The following is a 20,636-nucleotide window of genomic DNA, read 5'->3' as shown; positions in this document are numbered from 1 at the left end:
GGAGCATTCAGGGCTCAGAGAGGTCAAGAGCAGCACCCAAGCTCTTGGTTCTCCTGAGGTAGTCACAGTGTATATGTGAGTGAGGAGGGTGCAACAGGCACCTTGTGAAGCGACCGCAGCTCCTTCATGGCTCAGCAGTGTGTTCCTTATGGATGGCCGTGTCTACAGCGTCCCATGTGCCAGCAAGAGAACTATATCTTAACTCTACCTGACCAGGAAGCCTGAATTTCAGCTGAGTGTATATACCACCACAGGGTTCACCTTTGGTGCTGCGAACAATGTCTATTTGGTATTGAAATGAAGATTTTGATGTGGAGTACAAATGTGATAGGGCAGTTAATGTTTCCAAACCAAGGAAAACAAGAAAGAGTGGGATGCTATATACCTACATTTTTCTCCATCATGCTGGAAATTTACCTTGGTGTAATGGGAAACAAGTGCACTTTATAAATCTTCTGATCTCCTACATAGTCACAAAACCCAAAGAAATCAATCTTCTTGCAGGGGAATCTGTTACATCACAAATGGAAGCTGAAAAGAGGTGGATAAATGCCTTGAATGAGTCCATTTTTTCACTGGAGGCCAAGAATAACTAAATATGATGGCAGATGACGTTGTTTTTGATGAGTTCTCTCTTACTGTTCATGTGCTTGGATAGTTAAGATGATCAAGTTAGAAAAAAATGTATGTTACTTCCCTATTCTGTTCATAGTTCAGCAGAGCAATCAAGTGAAGGATTTGATGATCATAAATTCATAAATAATTCTACTACTGGGCTACCTCTCACAGTGTCCTACAAAAAGATCTCACTGGGGAGAATATCCTTCTGGATTCCTGAGCAAGATTCCATGTTCTCCTTGCAGTAGTTTGGGTTTTCAAAGACAGTTGCTGAAGAGGTGAAAGGAATTTTTACAGACACCAACTTCAACCTTCTTCGTTTACTGCATTTCATCTTCTTTTTGATTTCCTGGAATTTAAAAAATGACACAGTTTCTGAAGGAAAAACAAGAGCATGATTGGAATATCCACCAAAGCGGTGATTTGGCTCTGCTGCACAGTGGCTGTATTACTTGTCCTTCTGGAAAAGAAGATGAATTTGCTAGTCCTTATTCCAGCAGGCATTGGATTAGCAGCTGAACTAGAGGAAGCAAATGACTGTTCCTTGGAGAGACCCAAGACCTGAATTTCAGTTTAGCACTTCTGGTAAATCTGAAAGGAAAGCCAAGGAATATGATAGTAGGCTATGTCATACTTACTCTACTCTGTCTGTACTTGATGTGCTGTTTATTTGCTCCTGCATATAAAGTATGAAAGTTGGCATTCTAGGGGCGCCTGGGTGGCTCAGTAGGTTAAGCATCTGCCTTCAGCTTGGATCATGATCTCAGCGTCCTGGGATTGGAGCCCAATGTCAGGTTACCTGCTCAGCGGAGAGTCTGCTTCTCCCTCTCACCCCCTCTAATGCTTGCTCTCTCACTCAAATAAATAAATAAAGTCTTTCCCCCAAAATGTTGGTTTTCTTGGTTAATCATCAGCTTTGTCAACTGACGGAATATGCTTTTGCCTTTTTCTTTGTTACTTCAGCTTTGTGAGTTAAAAGATAAAGTCAGTTTTACATCTACCTTAGAAGACATTTACCTACAAAGCTTGTAGCCAATTCATTGACTATGTCTTGACTTTTACCCTCACCATGCCAACATCATATTGTCTGGTGTGTTTTAGGGATAAGGTAGTGTTTCCTGTTTACCTTTACCAAAGATGGCTTTAACCTGTGGATAAAAGGAGAGTGAGCATACTTGAGAAGTTTTATGAGGAAAATCCCAAGTGGAAACCCCATACAGATAAATGCTCTAGCACTTTAGGGGAGCCACTTTGCAGTTGGCTGCCAGCTGAACAAAGTTTGGATTTAGTACTTTTGGAAGCTTTGGTGTAATTTCCTTAGACATTACATCTTTAGCATTCCCAAAATCTCTTGAATATTTCTCATAGATCTTCTTATTTATCTTTATGCTGCAACTGGAAAGAACTGTTGGCATTTCCCTTTCACAACATTTAAACATCTGTCTGGGTCACAGAGGTGTTGACTGCTTGTGGTCACCCTTTTCATATGGCAGCTCTCTGTGTGGGAATGTCCAGGGTTGGGCTGTCGGCTCCACCCTTACTACATGAGCAGATAGCTGGAACACAAGTGGAACACACTTATCTATCAGAGATAAGAAGGACATTGCTGTTGTTTTTAATTGTTCTTTATGAGAATTTCAAATGCCTCTGTAAATTTATCCCATTTGGATTCCCTGGGATCAAAAGACTTTTTTCTCTTTTTGTTTAAATTTTAATTGTTTTAAAACTTATTGTATTAAAGTAATTTTCTATTTTAACGTAAATTTACCTGGCTGTGAAAATAGTAGATTGGACCTGATTCAAATTGTTTTTAACCTTTTGGTTTGTTTGGTTTGTGCTTCAAAGGACCATAATGAAAGTGAAAAGACCACCCACACAATTGGAGAAAACATATGCTAATCATATATCCTATAAGAGACTAGTATCTAGAATATATAAAAAAAAACTTTTTAACTCAGTAATAAAGAAAAACTTATCCAAATAAAAATGGGCAAAGGTTCTGAATAGACATTTCTCTAAAGATGATGATAGATATACAAATGGCCAGTGTGTACATGAGAAGATGTTCAACAACATTAGTCATCAGGGAAATGTAAATCAAAACCACAGTGAGATACCACTTCAAATCTGGTAGGATGACTAGAATAAAAAAAAACAGATAACAACAAGCATTGGCAAGGAATGAGAGAAATCAGAACCCATATATATGGTTGAAATGCACAATGATGCAGCAGCTTTGGGAACCAGTCTGTCAGTTCCTCAAACTTTTAGACTTAGAGTTATCATATGACCCAGCAATTCCACTGTTAAGAGATTTCACCAAGAGAACTAACAATATATTCCCATACAGAAGCTTGTACATAAATGTTTATAGCAGCATTACTCATAGTAGCCAAAAGGTAGAAACAACCAAAATGTCAGTCAAAGGACAAATGGATAAACAAAATGTGGTATATCTTTACAATAAAAATCTATTCAGCCATAAAAAATAACAAAGCACTGCAACATGCCACAAAATGGATGAATCTTGAAAACAGTTTGCTGATGGAAGTCAGTCTCAGTCATAAAAGACCACATACTATATGATTCCATTCATATGAAAGAATAGGGGATAGAAAGTAGATTAGTGTTTGCTTATGGCTGGATGGGAAGGGACCGAGGAATAGTGGGGAAGAGATACCTAAAGGATGTAGGATTATTTTTTGAGGTGTTGAAAATGTTCTAAAATTAACTCTGTTGATGGCTGTACTTGTTTATGAATATACTAAAAATCACATCGAACTGTACAGTTCAAGTATGTGAATCATATGGTCTGTGCATTAAAATTCAATAAAACTTGTTAAAAATAATAATTCATGAAAAAAGAGTTTGTTATACTTTATTGAGATGCTTGAGTACTAGATTGAAAGGGATGGACTTGTAGTCAATATAAATTCACATGATGAAAATTATGTGGTTATATCTGGTTTTAGGTCATGAATTCTTACAGTAGTGTGAATAATACATTAGAAGAGATAGGTGCTGGTACAAAATCCAGTTGAAAGCTGTTGTAAGGGAAAATAGATTGTGTTGTGTGTGTGTGAACAAGAGTAGAAGTTATTTAAAATGAGGAAGAAAGTGTATAACAAAATAGCTATCTTATATAGCACTGACTATTGTTAGGGTCTGTTAATGCTCAAATCAATTAATCTTCACAATAATCCTTGAAGGAGGTCATTTTCCAGTCTAGAGGTAAAGAAACTGAGGAAGAGAGCTCAAATAATTGCTCAAGTATATGGTGCTAGAAATAAACTGAGTCTAACATCCAACCATTTGTGTTGTGACCTTGACCTTAGAAGCCATGTTCTTTAGGGTATTGAAACTTGGATGATTAATGGCTCCATTCAGCAAACATTTACACAATGTCAAATATGTTCAAATCATTGAATTATATGCTGAGATATAAAGAAAAATATGATGTTATTAACATCAGTAACCTGGTTCATGGAAGACAATGACATGTACAATAAATCTATAATTGCAGTGAGATGTGATACAGAGATGTATACTAAGTGCTAGAGGAACATACAAGAAGACTCAAACCATATGAAAGAGATGACAGCAAAAAAAAAAAAAGAAAGAAAAAATAAATAACATTTTGAGTCTATTTGGGGTAATTGATCACTTAGATAACATGTAGCCAATTCGCCACAAATAGATTCTACAAATATTATCTACATCCACACCTCTGATTGTGTTCTTTTATTTACTTTCACTTTGTATTCCCTATTCTATAAATTGTATTCTATGTTCTATTCTTATTATGCAACATTCTTGGGTGGGGCGTTATTACTAAACTTGCTATGATGCTTTTTAAATACCTATCTCTAGATCTTCTATTCTAGACTATTAAGTCATTTAATACAGGTACTATGCCTTATTCGTTTTGCTGTCATATCATCAAGGGCAGTGCCTGGCTGGTGGGTGGCTAATATTTTTGAATAAAGAAATAATGGCATAAATGAACAAATAAGTGGTTGGAGCAATGGATTATTTTGTCTAAACGTTATATAGAAAATATATTGGTTTGTGTGTAGTAAAAATTGGTTATAGAAGGGAGTAGATGTTTTGTTTTGTTTTTTAATTTTTGGATTTAATGAATCAATTAGCAGGTTATCTATCTATCTATTTATCTATCTAGAGAGAAGAGAGAGAGAGAAAGAACTAGTACACAGGGAATTCATTAGAAAATTAAAATTAGAGCTGTCAATTTTAGACCATTTTCACAGAAGTGAGAATTGAATCACCTCGAGAGAAAGAACAGACAATGTACATAAGACATAAGGAATGACTTTATTTAACTATTCCTGAATGAACGAAAGGGCTCAAAGAATTTAAAAAAGTCAAATTAATAATAGGTTCCACTAACCAAGTTCTCTACTTTCTCCTAAAACTCAAAACCAACAATACAGAATACTGATTGTTAAAAATTACTGATACAAAAATATCAGGGAATTTGTGGTGGATTAAAGAATTCCAGAAGCAATGCATTATGAAATTACTATGTTACCTTAATTTAGTTGGAGATTATATAATCACAGAAACTGGTGTCAATCAGAAACACCAGGCATTTGAGAAGAGAGGAAAGGAGCTGTTATAAGAAAGACTGAAAGACGGAAGTTTATGATTAAACCAGAGATTTGAGAGACAAAGCTCTTTTGAGCAATGCCAAGATCCAAGGCATGACACCTGAATATGCCATCAAATTACTGTGGAGTTTAATATTTTGCAGCACCATAAATGAGAGGAAATAGATAATCAATGTGGAAATATTTATGTCACCATTACAAGGCATAGACTAGAGGCAGAAAGTGAATAAGAAGCTTGAGAATTTGAAGAAAATGGAAAAGGATCATGGCGTTCTTTATGACCAACCAGTCAGACAGGAGTTTAACAAAGTCAGATGTCGTAACAATCTCTTGAACAACAAGTTCTCTTCAGTTTACTCTAATCCTCAGGTAAGAAATGAAATTAAACTTCTCTATAATGGTAATATTTTATTCCCTTTACACTAACATGTATCTCCTTCCTCTGACAGAAATCTGCCTCTCAAGGGCTCTTAATGTCACTTGTCACTTAACAAAGTCAGTGTTACTGTGTTGGCTGAAAGTCATGTTCAGTTTTCACAACCTCTTTATTAATAATCAGAGTGTATCTCAAGAGACAAAATCCTCATACCTCATATCTACTTTTAGGAAAAAAAAGCTAATAGCTTTTACATCCATTGCAAAAGCAAGTCATTTAGGAGAGAAAAAGCTATCTGATTGTTTCAGCCAATTTAAATTAAATTGAAATGCTTTTTTATGAAACTCTGTCTGAATGTACTATGGAAGATGAAGATGCTTTAGCATTAAGGATGGGGTTAGTTTGAAAAAATGCCAGCTCACTCTCTGATTTTCATTTCTCAGTTAAATTTCTAAGTTTTTTTTTCCTTTTAAATCTGTGATCCCATGAGTCATAATTCCACAGTTTCTCTTTTTTTCCTTATTTTGTTAAAATAATTTGATGCTGGTATATCCATAATAGAAAATATAACTACAGCACAATCAGTTCATTATATGAGAAACATGTATGTGTTTCGCAGTATGAAAAATTCAGGGGTTTGGTTGTCATAGAAATGTGTATTTGTGAGGTGCCTATTTAAATAAAAGTATAAAAACCTTAGTTTTCTCCCAAATAATTTTACTCTATTTTTTAATATAAACATATACTTAGGAATGTTCTGATAAACAGGAGTCACATAAATTTTCCTTGAGGACGGGCCTGAAAACTAATTGTGTTGTTTTTATTTATCTGCTTTAAAATACTGTGGAGTAGGGCGCCTGGGTGGCTCAGTTGGTTGAGCGACTGCCTTCGGCTCAGGTCATGATTCTGGAGTCCCGGGATCGAGTCCCACATCGGGCTCCCTGCTAGGCAGGGAGTCTGCTTCTCCCTCTGACCCTCTTCCCTCTCGTGCTCTCTCTCTCATTCTCTCTCTCTCAAAATAAATAAATAAATAAATAAAATCTTAAAAAAATAAATAAAAAAATAAAATACTGTGGAGTATACTTGGCCGTACTAGTTGTCATTTGGAATAACTCGTCCTTATAGACATCATAAATTTAGTGAAGATTATAATAATAATATTAACAGCTACAATAACAACACTGACTCACTGAACCATGTGCCAGGAATTATGCCGACCACTGTACATGCGTCAGCTTAATCGAATACTCTCAGCAATCCGTCCTCTAGATATAACCCCACTTTACTATTCAGAACACTGAGTTCACTGCAAAAGAAGTGACAGATCCAGGATTTCACAAGACAATTAGGAGACTCAAAATCCAAACTTACTTGTCATACTTTTTTTTTTTTTTTAAGATTTTATTTATTTGACAGAGAGAGACACAGCGAGAGAGGGAACACAAGCAGGGGGAGTGGCAGAGGGAGAAGCTGGCTTCCCACGGAGCAGGGAACCCAACGCGGGGCTGGATCCCAGGAGCCTGGGATCGTGACCTGAGCGGAAGGCAGACGCTTAACGACTGAGCCACCCAGGCGCCCTCTACTTGTCATACTTTAGCTTTATCATTTTGAAATGTTTTAGAATCTCCAACTTGAGTTGAACCATCTCATTTCTGTCCTTTTTTTCTCCTCCTTAGTTCTCCTTAGTTCACCAATCTGAACGTGTCCTTGAATGACCACAAAAATACCACAAGCTTTGATTTGGGGGTTAAAAATAAACTTTAGCAAGTAAGTGAATTCACAAATACATAATCCACAAATAGGGAAGATCACCTGCATTTTTATGACTTAATTTTTTCATCTGTCCCTCCAGGCCCCTGAAGAGCATTACAAAAATCATCTGAGAAAGTATATTATTCCACTGATAAATATGTTTCATGTAAAACAGAAATAGGGACAAAATAAGTACAATTGTTTTTCACTTATTAATAAAAACTAAAAATAAGTTTATGTAAGTGATTTTTTATTTATTTCAATTATATGCAATCCCGGAAAGATTGTATTTTCAACTTTAGCCTGTTATAGAAAGGGATACTACTGCTTCTATCTTTAAGAGAGTCTATTAATCATCCATTGTTATATAACAAATTACTGAAGTTTAGTGGCTTAAAAAATTTATTATCTTATGTAGTTTTTAAGTGGAGTAGTTTAGCTGGTTGGTTTTGGTGCAAAATTTTTAGGGAGTCATCCAAAGACTTCACTGGGGTTAGAGTATCACCATTCATTCTCTCACATGGCTGTTAGCTGAAGGCCTGGATTCCTTATTTCTCTTGGGATTTTAGGAAAAGACCTCAGTTTCTTCCCAAGAGGCCCTCTTCATAGAGCTACTGAGAACAGGACTCACTTCAGCTAGTGATGACAGAGAGAGAGAGACGAAGTTAGTTTTGTCTATTGGTCATGGAAACTTAGACCTACATTAATGTTGAAAAATAGGCTAATGTTCTAGGTTTAACGTATAATTGTGTATTAAATATATGCTATTTAAATATTATTGCCTCCAGATGAAAATATAATTTTTATGGTCCATTGAAATTTGCTATATTACAGATAAATTAATCAACAATTGAATTATTTCAAAATATTTTTATCTTTCAAAAGCACTTTTATAGATCATATATAATAATCTTCTTATGCAAAGGAATTTATATTAAATCTTATTTTAATCAAAACATTTTGCTGGCACATTACGTATTAGTTACCTTTTTTTTTAATCTGACACTATCCATTCATTCAGACATGCTTTCACTCTCATTCTTTCATGTGTGCATTCATTTAAGAACCCCTTATGGAGTGCCTACTACCTGTTGGATACAGTGATAAGCACGGGTGAATAAAAGAGACAATGCTACCCTCATGTAATTTTCATTCTAGTGAAGACAGATAATAAGCATATTAATAAGTAAAATACATATTTATTCGATATTAGTGTTACATGGGGGAAACCAAAACTGAATAGTAGGAAAGATACTGTTAGGGATGGGTGAACTATTAACTACAATTACTGGACACAACCTCAGTGTCACTACAGTATGTAAGAAAATGCAAGCAGAGAAATACTGCAGTGTAAACATTGCTGAATTGCGACATATTTAAACATCAAAGGAGACTCTCTTGGCCGGAACAGAGTAAGCAAGAGAGGGAATAGAGGAAAGATCAGACCTGGATACCCACTTGATAGTTTAAACCATCCTAAGGATTTCTATTTTTATTTTCCAGAATCCGAAGAGAAGCCACCGGAGAAAGAAAGGAAACACACACACAGGATTAGTTACAAGTCTGTTAAAATAATTACAATGTCCAATGAAAATGGCCTATGGTATTAGTAGTAATTAATTTATCGGCTCAATATAATTTTCATTAAAGCCTCAACATGCTTTTGTGGAACTAGACAAAAAGTAAGTCTCAAATATATTAGAAAGAAAAAAAGGTAAGAGATAGTGAAGTATGTGATGAAGAAGAACAGGATAGGTTCTTATTATACCTCATACCAATAATGATTTTGAAAATATAGTAAATTAAATCACTGAAGTGGTGCTGCATGACATAAACCTAACAGAATAGGAGGAGCAATTTTTGGATCAAGCAGGTTTTGGGTTATCTTTTATGAGAAAAGTGTTAATTTCATCCCTGACCTTTAAATTATTTATACACTTTAAAAAATTATTTAACCATGTTAATGCACTGATGTTATGTTTTATTTTGCTACAAAATTAGATGAAATGCAGTAAAATATTAACTTCGAACAAAAGACTTGATGATACATTAAAATAAATTGGAGTGAATATCTGGGTTATCTCTCTAATATAATTTTCTTCTATTTTGATATGCTTTATTGAGTTGGAGCAAAAAAAAGAAGTACAAACTTCCAGTTATGAGATATGTAAGTACTAGGGATGGAATGTGTACCATGCTGGTGATAAAACTGGAAGAAAAAGATGAATTTGTAGATGGAAACTAGCAATTGCAACTAATCTGGATATACTATATGAAATTGTAATTTATAATAAGAAGTATATATTTGGTCTTTGTTTCCTTTCTGGTACTGAGCTCTTAAAACCCTTGGAATTTCCTAAGTGATTAGAGCTAAGAGGGTCTCTTTTGTTAGGTTAATAAAGTTTGTTTCCTTATGTTGGAACCACTTAAAAGATGAGCTGTTTGCCAAGACAGCCAACCTTGCACCATTAGACCAACCTTGCGCGATTAGAAGGTTGTAACACTCAGTCTCATCCCCACCCTCCATCTCCTGTGAGGGGAGAAGGTCCAGAAGTCGAATCAGTTGCCAATGGCTAATGGCCAATGATTTATTCCATCATGCCTCTGTAATGAAGCCTCCATAAAAACCCAAAAAGACTGGGTTAAGAGAGCTTCAACATTGGTGAACACATGTAGATACGGGGAGAATGGAGAGGACGTGGATCTCCATGCCTTTTTCTCATGCATTGCCCTATGCCTCTCTTCCATTTAGCTGTTCCTGAATTATCACCTCTAAAAGGAATTATATCCAGTGATCTAGTAAGTAAAATGTTTCTCTGAGCTCTGTGAGCTGTTCTAGCAAACTAATGGAATTAAGGGAGGGGTTTGTGGGAACCTTTGATTTATAGCTAGACAGTCGAAATCAAGGTATTAACCTGGGCTTGGAACTGGCTTCTGAAGCATGTTGGGGTGGGGGGCAGTTTGGTTGCACTGATTTTTTACTTGTGGAATCTGATGTTATCTTTGCATAGATAGTGTCAAAACTGAGTGGAATTCTGAGACACACTGCTAGTGTCAAAAAAGTGCTTTTTGGTGGGATGGGAAACCCTGACACCCACACCCGCAAATCAGATTTGTGCTCCAATTTGCTCAGATCCTTGAATCCATTAGAATACAACTTTCACTTTTAGTATTGGGGTAAAAACATTGAGAATTTGCTTTACTCTGTTGTTTACTATTCTAAACAGTACTCTTGCATTTTGGTATTTGTTCTCAGTTCAAGTTGACATGCATATATTTTAAAGGATATGAACTTTTTCCTGATGAGTTGTGGTGATGGCAGGAAGAGATGAAACCAATAAAAAGGTAAGTGTTTAAAGTATATTATAGTACGTGTGTTTAGTATTTAACAGATATACTTTGTTAATTTGAACCATAAGCATAAATATAACAGCTTCCATTCCTTAGAGTTTTTACTATATGCCAGGCACAGCACTATACATATATGTCATCTCCTTTATTCTTGGAAATCATCAGGGATATTTTGGCTTGTTAAATAAATGACAAGTTAAAAATGAAACTTTTATCTCTCACAAAATGTCATGTTAAGTACTCATATGAGAGAATAGCGAATGATAATAAATTCACCATTTTCTTACTGTATTTTTTATATTATAAAACTAGTAAGTAAATAGTCTGTGCACCTGCTGCTAGTGATTTGCAATTATCCATTGCTTGAAATTCTGCAATATGCTCCATAAACCAAAAAACAAAGCTTGCTATCAAAAGAGAACACAAAATAGAATGCAAGTTTTCACTTTCTTTGAGCAGACAGATGGCTTAGGACTATTTTTCTGCGATTGAATATAAAAGAAATAGAACTAAGATAAATTGATCATTTCAGGTTTATAGCATGTTTTTATGATTTGTAAACAATGAGGGGGAATGTATAAAATTATTAAATCCACATATCATGTGGAAGATTGTTTAAATAATACACAACACATTTACAATTATGCTATTGGCAAACCTTATAAAATCTTTCTGTTTGAACACACTTAGGCTGTAGATACACTCTGACAATTAAGATGTTATTTTTGCAAATTATCTGCATATATGTAGAAAGCCAAATGTTCAATTGTTCAAAAAATAAGCACTGCAATATAAGAACCAGAAATGAATGGCCAGAAGAATGGCAATTTAAAAAACATAATTTGTGTGAAGGAGACACCGAGTGTGACTGGGTAACTGGCATCTGGTTTAATCTTATTCTACTTTCTTTCTCTTTTCTGTCAAGTGGTGGCAATAATAGTAGCTACATCATATGTTTTGCATGAACATATAATTAAATAATCCGTTTAAAACAAAATTAACTCTAAGTTAACATTAAAAGTGCATAGCAAACATTCAATAAGTATACTAAATAAGAAGGAATAAAAATTAAAGAATGCTCACTGATTTTCTTATTGATAATCTAAAGGATTTTGCATTTGCAGTATGTTTTGCATGAACTGTTTCATTTTATCTTCCAGTGCATAGGTTGTCTGGACATATCTATGAATACCTAGAGTGTTCTGAAGATCATCTGTTTAATATAAATGGTATAAAAATAATTGAATCCAGCGAGTATAATAAAACTATTAATAAGGATATTATGGCCTCACTCTATACTGTTTTTAAATCTTTCTGTACATAGGAACAAAACTAGGCCAGAGCTCTGAACACCAATTATATGTAAATTGTTGTGGGAAGGAAGGCAGATACCAACACTGTAAAGATACAGTTATCGCTCTTAAATGGATTTTAATAAACTGTGCAAGGAAGACAAGAATAGACAGGCAGGTGATTCTAGCAAGCTAATAATTTGGATCCCTGAGAAGGTCAATCTAACATGCATTTGCAACTATAACCCAAGCATAAAGGTGATAGATTAAGATAGAAGATAGATGATAGGTAGGTAGGTAGGTAGGTAGACAGACAGACAGACAGATAGACAGACAGACAGATAGGCACGCGCACAGAGTAAATCCACATCTTGGCACACTCCCAAGTTCTCCCAAAGACATTAATGACCTCTATCTTTTTAAGTCACAGAAACAGTTTTTTGGCACTATTTTTGATCTTTGAAAAATACTTTTCATGACTGTCCTCTTGCTCACTTTTTCTCATATTTTCTCTACTTAAATCCTATTCTTTGTGGCCTTCCTCCAAAATACCTCGCTTGTTCTTCCAAGGCTCAGTTTTGGTGGCCCTATGTCAAACTATCTTCCCTTCCCACTGTACCGCCTTTATGAGGCAAACTCATTTCCCTATGTATTAATGACAACTGATCAGTTGAACATTCAAAAACCTACCTCTCTGTCCAGACCTCTTTTCTGAATTCCAAAACCATACATTCAGCTGCCCACTCTCCTTCATTTAGATGCTACCAAGGAAACTTACGGTAAACATGCCTAAAGTGGAACCAGAGTTTCCCCTCCATAACTCATAACACTTCAGAGTGCTAAAAGAGTCACCTTATGCTGGCCTGGCCACAAAGGATCATTATTTATTTTTCTACCTTCTTCATTTCATTTGTCAGCCATTCTAGTTTCCAAAGAGCTACTGTCCCCTTCATATTTCTATGTCCCAACTCATATCACCATACTCTGATCTAATGACACTTCTCTTTGACCAATCCAACAGTTTGCCAGCAGGTCAGCAAACATCCACTTTTTTCTCACAAAATGCATTTTCTGCATCCTGGGATTATTAGGTCATAAATATTACTCTTAAACAAAAATAAAATTAGAGTGGCTTACAATTACACTTAGAAAGACTCTTATTCCTAACAGCACTGCTGCAACATACCCACATTGGTGTCTTGAAATTCAACGCTATAAACAGGCATGCCTTATGACATAAAAAGATGTTAATGTGTTAAAAACACAGCCCTCATTGAGTAGGCCTTACATGATTTAGCTTATCCCATCACTGTTTTCCACACATTTCACCTCCAGGTCTGCCTTGAGCCTTTGCCAGACGGGTCATTGTCCCCAAAACTCTGCTTTAACCATTCTTTTCAGAGTCACAAGTTTACATCTGACGAGCCGTGGCACTGGCTTCCACCTCCAGCAGAGGCGCCCCACTGTATGAAGAATAGCAAAGAGCATAACAATATCTACCTGTAGGAACTGCCATTCTAAGATGTCAACCCATTGTATGGTTTGCAGATGTCAAGGTCACCAAAAAGACATGAACTGGATGGAACGAGGTTTTACTTGCATAGAGAAGACAGATCAAGCTCAACTTCAATAGTAAGCCTTGGTCCCCAGTGACCTGTTGTGCTGAAGGTGAAGAACCCCATTCCCTCTCTGCTGGGAACATATATAGCACTGAGGCTGGGCAGGTGCCCTAGGACACACACCCTTAAGAAGAACAAAGATGTATACATCAAACCCAGAACACAGAAAGAGATTCCCAACAAAGCAATATGCCTGGCACAAGCTGTGAAGGATTTTTATCTTCACATTAAAAAATGTTCCGGCCCAAGGCCCACTTATGGAACCATGCAAAGGTCACCAGCCCGGGCATGACTGTTTTATCCAACAGTGTCAAAAATCTGAAGTTGATACTAAATTTTCACCTTTCTAAATTTCTCAGTGGCATTTGACAGGATTGATCATTCCCACTGTGACATTCTCCTTTCCTACTTTATATCTGAGATAGTATTTTCAACTCAGTTAATTTAGATTTTACCTCTTTGAAGTGGTCTGTTTTAACCAAACTATCTGAAATAGCACCCTTGCTATTCTCTTTTACTTCCGTTAATTTTCTCGTAATATTTATCATTGCATGAATATATATGCATATATATCTGGCATATACCTGTTTATAATCTGTCTCCAAAAATAGAATATAAACTCATGAGAAATGGAACTTTGTTTCTATTTTTATTTTCATCTAGTTGTGTATGGATGTGTTTTTTTTATTTTTTTAACTTTTTTTAAGGTCTTATTTATTTATTTGAGAGGAGAGAGTGAGAGATAGAGAGCACAAGAGGGAGGTGGACAGAGGGAGAGGGAGAAGCAGACTCCCCACTGAGCATAGAGCCAGACATGGGGCTTGATCCCAGGACCCCAGGATCACGACCTGAGCCGAAGGCAGATGCTTAACCTACTGAGCCACCCAGACACCCCGCATATGGATGTATTTAAACGAAATTTTACTTTTAGCAAAAGTTTAGATTTAGAAAAATTCCAAAGACAGTAAAGAATGTTTCCATATACTGTACACCCAGTTTCCTCTATTAATATTTTAAATTAGGGTGGTACATTTTTACAATTAATGAACCAATGTTGATATAGTATCATTAACTGAAGTTCATCCTGTATCCAGATTGTCTATTTTCACCGACTATAATCTTTCCATTCCAGGTTCTGATACAGAACATCATACATTTAGCAGTTGTGTCTCCATAAGCTCCTCTTGGCTGGGAAATATTTCTCAGAAATCCCTTGTCTTGATGAGAGTTCCGAGGAGTGTTAGTCACCTATTCTGTAGCATGTTCCTCAATTGGTATTTGCCTTGGCTTTTTTTTTTCTCCTCTCATGATTAGACTGGGGTTATGTGTTTTGGGGAGAAAGACCACGGAGATAAAGTCTCATTTTCATCATATCAATAGTTCATAGTATCAGCTTTACTTAATACTTTTGATGTCATAGTGATCACCTGGCTGAGAGAGTGTTTGTCAAATCTGTCCAGTAGAAATGTACTGTTTTGTTTTATTTATTTTTTTTTATTTTCCATTCTCTTTGGAAAGAAGTCACTATGTGCAGCTTTCACTTACACTTAAAGAGTAAGGAGTGACACTCCACTTCCTAGAGAGTAAGTTTTCTACATAAATTATTTGGAATTTTTCTCTCTCCCTCTGATTATATGTAAATTTTCACTCCAACAGGGAGAAGAGTGACTCCTATCATCTGCCATCCATTTATTTAATCGTTTACTTACATTATAAATGTACAGTAGGATCTGCATTCTAGTTGTTAACGGATGTCTCCTTCCAAGATAATCTTATAAAGCAGAGTACAGTGCTTGCATCAGTTCCTTTTCCCTCAACTCTTTCAGGTTTCATTTATTTCCAAAGTTACTCTAGTTAGCACATTTCCCCCACCCCCTTCAATGAAACCATTTCATATATGTAATAGAGTTGGATTGTTTTGTAGCATTTTTTATTTTCTTCCCGAGGTCTACAACCTCCTAAATCATTTTTTTTTTAATTTGCGTCCTTAAGGGTCACTCTTTGTTGCTCTAAAATTCTGTGGGTTTGGATAAACCCATTTATCCAAAATGCATAATGTCATGTATCCATTATTATAGTCTCATACAGAATACCTCTCTGACTCTAAAAAAATCCAAAAAAGCTAGATTTGGATGTTAAACCATTGAAAAATGCATCATTGACTGCACTTATTAGCCTGATTATATTTATTTTAAGGCAATAAGTTCTCTTCTCTCCTGATATCATTTAGTTCTTGAATTTTTAAAAAATGTTGTTACAATATTTATAATAAGTTTATTAAATAACTGCTGATATTCCTAATTTGGGAATTTTTCAATCCACTGAGTTTGTCAACAAGTTCTGTAAGTTTAGTGAAATGTCAGCTAATACTTGTTAAAAAGAAAATCACATAATATTGAAACATTTCCACTCATTTTAAAAATGTTCTCTTGAGAGAACAGATTTTTTTTAGGTAAATGCTTTATCACCCATTATTTTTTTTTAAATAATATCTTTATCTTGAAGAGACAGGTTAAGTATGGTTCTCTTTTCAAAAATCATTGCAGGTTACCGCAACATTGAGAGCTATTTGCCAACAACAAAGTGCTGACCAAGAAATTTGAAATCATTTATATATCTGTGAAAAAAAAATGCATGACATTTTTAAGTTCCAAAATACTTTGAAACATTTAACAAGAAAATTATTTTAAAAAGAAAAGAGAAAATTAGTAAACATCTGATCAATGAAAAAACTTTCATGATTTTCCCACCTCTTCTTTTCAGACTTTATTATTTTTTAAATTTTATTTTATTATGTTATGTTAATCACCATACATTGCATCATTAGTTTTTGATGTAGTGTTCCATGATTCATTGTTTGTGTATAACACCCAGTGCTCCACGCAGAACGTGCCCTCTTTAATACCCATCACCAGGCTAACCCATCCCCCCACCCCCCTCCCCTCTAGAACCCTCAATTTGTTTCTCAGAGTCCTTCGTCTCTCATGGTTTGTCTCCCCCTCCGATTCCCCCCCTTTCATTTTTCCCTTCCTACTGTCTTCTTTTTTTCTTTTTTTTAACATATAATGTATTATTTGTTTCAGAGGTACAGGTCTGTGATCCAACAGTCAGACTTTATTTTTTAAAAAGCTTTCAGAGCAACTGGGTGGCTCAGTAGGTTAGTCATCTGCCTTTGGCTCAGGTTACGATCTCAGGGTCCTGGGATCAAGCCCTGTGCTGGGCTCCCCACTCAGTGGGAAGTTTGCTTCTCCTTTTCTCTCTTTCCCACTGCCCCCCAATGCTCTCTCTCTCTCTCTCTCAAATAAAATGAATAAAATCTTTAAAAAATAAAAATTAAAAAAGCTTTCTTAAGATATAATTTCCACACTATAAATTCACCTATTCTATGTGTATAATTTAATAATTTTTAGTAAATTTAGAGTGGTGCAACCAATCATCACAATCCGGTTTTAGAACATTTCCATCACCCCCAAGATATTTCCTGTGCCCATTTGCAGTAAATCCCCATTCCTATTTCTGCCCTAGGCAAAATTAATCTACTTTCTGTCTTAAAAAAAAAAAAAAGAGCATTTTTAGGTTCACAGCAAAATTGAGAGGAAAGCCCAGAGATTTCCTATATACTGCCTGACCCCACACAGGTGTATATATATACATAAACATATAGCCTTCCCCATTATCAGCATCCCCCACCAGAGTAGGAGTTTTGTTACAATTGATGAACCTACGTGTAGACAGCATAATCACCCATAGTCAATGGACATTTACATTAGGATACATTCTTGTTGTTCATCCCAGGGGTTTGAACAAATGTAAAATAGCATGTATCATCCTTATAGTATATTACAGAGTATTTTCACTGCCATGGAAATGCTCTGTGCTCTGCCTATTCCTCTTTCCCCGATACCCTGCCTCTAACCCCTGAGATTACTGATCTTTTTACTGTCTCCATAGTTTTAACTTTTCCAGAATGTCATATAGTTGGAATTATATGGGATGTAGTCTTTCTGGACTGGCTTCTTCCACTTTAGTAATGTAAATATGTTTCCTCTTTGTCTTTTCATGGCTTGGTGGCTCATTTCTATTTTAGCACTGAATAATATTCCATTGTCTGGATGTATCATGATTTATTTATTCATTCGTCTAATGAAGGGCATCTTGGTTGCTTCCAAGTTTTGTTTATTATAAATAAAGCTGCTATCAACATCTGTGTGTAGGTTTTTGCATGAACATAGATTTTCAACTCATTTGGGCAAATACCAAAAAGCTTCCACCTCTTTTTAGTTAAAAAATAATATTGTAAATGTTTTGTTTAAAGAAAAATCAATCCCCATAAGACACATTAGAGAACTAGAATGAACATATTTAAAAAATAGCAAATATTGGGGCGCCTGGGTGGCTCAGTCGTTAAGCGTCTGCCTTCAGCTCAGGTCATGATCCCAGGGTCCTGGGATCGAGCCTCTCATCGGGCTCCCTGCTCCGCGGGAAGCCTGCTTCTCCCTCTCCCACTCCCCCTGCTTGTGTTCCCTCTCTCGCTGTGTCTCTCTCTGTCAAATGAATAAATAAAATCTTTAAAAAAATAGCAAATATTATTTCACTTTTATTTTTATATAAGTAAACAGTAGTCATGTTATTTTCTTTCTCTACTCAGTAGATTTTCTTGCGTAGTTCACTGTGGGGAGTGCCATCCACCTGAGCAGTACTCTTCTAAATTCTGTCCAAGTACTCTAACCATGTGTCATTTTGTTATTTTTATCTCTTCACATAGCTTCAGAGTTTCCAAATCTTTACACTTAATCTCTTTAACTTAGCATATAATGGTGTGCCTCTAAAATTTTTTCAAGTGGTTTCTTTCCACTGACCTATCTGAAATTTGTCCCTCACATTTTATATATACCATTATTTAGTTTCCTCAAAGACTCTTATAGTTCTATCTATCTTTACATGCCTTTTATTCTGCCAGCAACTCTTCCTGCCCTAAGAATGTCTTCATCTAGCTTCTTTTCACACTGGAAGGAATTGTTCAGGCACCTACATTCTTCTAAGAAACATTCCTTGATATCTGCATGTGAGTTCACTGTTCACAATCAAACTTTATATATAAATACCACAATTTCTTTATCCATCCAATTAGGACACTAAGTTGTCAGGACAACTTAGGTTGTTTCCATATCTTGGTTATTGTGAATAATGCTTCAATAAACATGGGGTACAGATATACTTCAAGATACTGATTTTATTTCCTTTAGATGTATACCCAGAAGTGGGACTGTAGATCATATGGTAGTTCTATTTTTTTAATTTTTTGAGGAATTTCCACTCTTTTTTCTCTAATGGCTATACCAACTTACATTTCCTAAACAGTGCACAAGGATACCCTTTTCTCTACATCTTTGCTAAATGATATCCCATTGTGGTTTTCATTTGCATTTCCCTGATGACTAGTGATATTGAACACCCACTCACTGCTGGTTATTTGTATGTTTTCTTTGGAGAAATATCTGGTTTTTGCAATGGAGTTATAAGAGTTCCTATAATACGTTTTATACTTAAAATTTGCTAAGAGAGTAGATATTAAGAGAGTAGATCACCACACACTAACACACACAAAATGGTAATTATATGTAAGATGATGGTATGTTAATGAGCCTGATGGTGGTAATCATATAAGATATATTTATATCAAAACACAATGTTGTATGCTTATTTTTCAATTATAGCTCTATAAAGCTGGAAAAGATAAAACAAATTTGAAAAGCATTATAACCTTGTTGATATGGACATGTATGTATGTATTCTACATGATATATATTTGTAATGTAACAAAAATATATATTTACAGTGATTTTAATATGCATTTTTTATTTTGTTACGTTTCAGAACACTGTACCGAATTAGCAGAAGCATATTTTAAGCTGCGCAGTTAGTTTATTACCCAATTTTACCACCATTGATACAATGATATATATTTAAATGTTTTGTTTTGATATATTATCCTTGACAAATTAATCACATAATTTTTTTTTAAAGATTTTATTTATTTATTTGAGAGAGAGAATGAGATAGAGAGAGAGAGAGAGAGAGCACGAGAGGGAAGAGGGTCAGAGGGAGAAGCAGACTCCCTGCTGAGTAGGGAGCCCGATGCGGGACTCGATCCCGGGACTCCAGGATCATGACCTGAGCCGAAGGCAGTTGCTTAACCAACTGAGCGACCCAGGCACCCTAATCACATAATTGATAAATAACTTTTTGTAGGAAAGTTTTAACTTTAAAATATCAGTTTAATCATATAAAACTATTTCATGTCTAATGTTTGATCACTGTGTTTTCTTTCATAGATGGTGGGATCTTAATTCAGGGAGAAAATGTTGTTATTGCAATTTTTTGTGTCAAAAAAGTGCCAGGTGTGAGAAGTTTTTCCTGATAAATTGGATTCTCTGTTTCTATGATTCCATGCATCATGCTCTTTTTTCACCCCTGCTGACATAGTTTGTGATAGATATTCTATTTTTTACTGTGCTTTTTCTTCTTTTTCTTTTCCTTCCTTAATACCTTTAAGACAGTTTTCCAAGCCAATGACTCATGAAACTAAAGTGTCTACTTCTGATCAAACATACGATTTGCCTCTTGTAGTCTGGCCAATTTAGTATTCATCTCTTACAAAATCCTCATGAAGAAGTCATTTTGCACACTTGAATAATATGCATCTCAGCTCTCTGTTGGCACACCTTACATCCTTACTTTCAGTGTGGAATGTAATTTGTTCCTGAGCATTAGTTCTTGAATTTTATTTTCAATATATTAGCCTACTTTCAGTACAAGAGCTAAGTTTTATCCCCACCCCATCCCAGGAGGTAAACAAATGACATTCAGAATAAAGAGAGAAACTCAATTCACAGTTACTACACATTCTATATTGTTTAATTCTCCCGTCAGTCTAGGATTTGTTTCTGAAAATAGTACTAATAAGCAATTGGCACAAGATAATCTAATCTGCCTAATA

At 35.4% G+C, this 20,636-nt stretch overlaps 1 pseudogene; it reads left to right on the top strand.

Annotated features, from left to right (window-relative positions):
- Nucleotides 1–202: 202 nt before the first annotated feature.
- Nucleotides 203–6,862, top strand: LOC113932639 (annotated as a pseudogene).
- Nucleotides 6,863–20,636: the final 13,774 nt, after the last annotated feature.

This window comes from Zalophus californianus, chromosome 10 (genome assembly GCF_009762305.2).
Source record: "Zalophus californianus isolate mZalCal1 chromosome 10, mZalCal1.pri.v2, whole genome shotgun sequence".
Taxonomy (NCBI): Eukaryota; Metazoa; Chordata; class Mammalia; order Carnivora; family Otariidae; genus Zalophus; species Zalophus californianus.
This window is presented reverse-complemented; position numbering and strand designations above follow the sequence as displayed.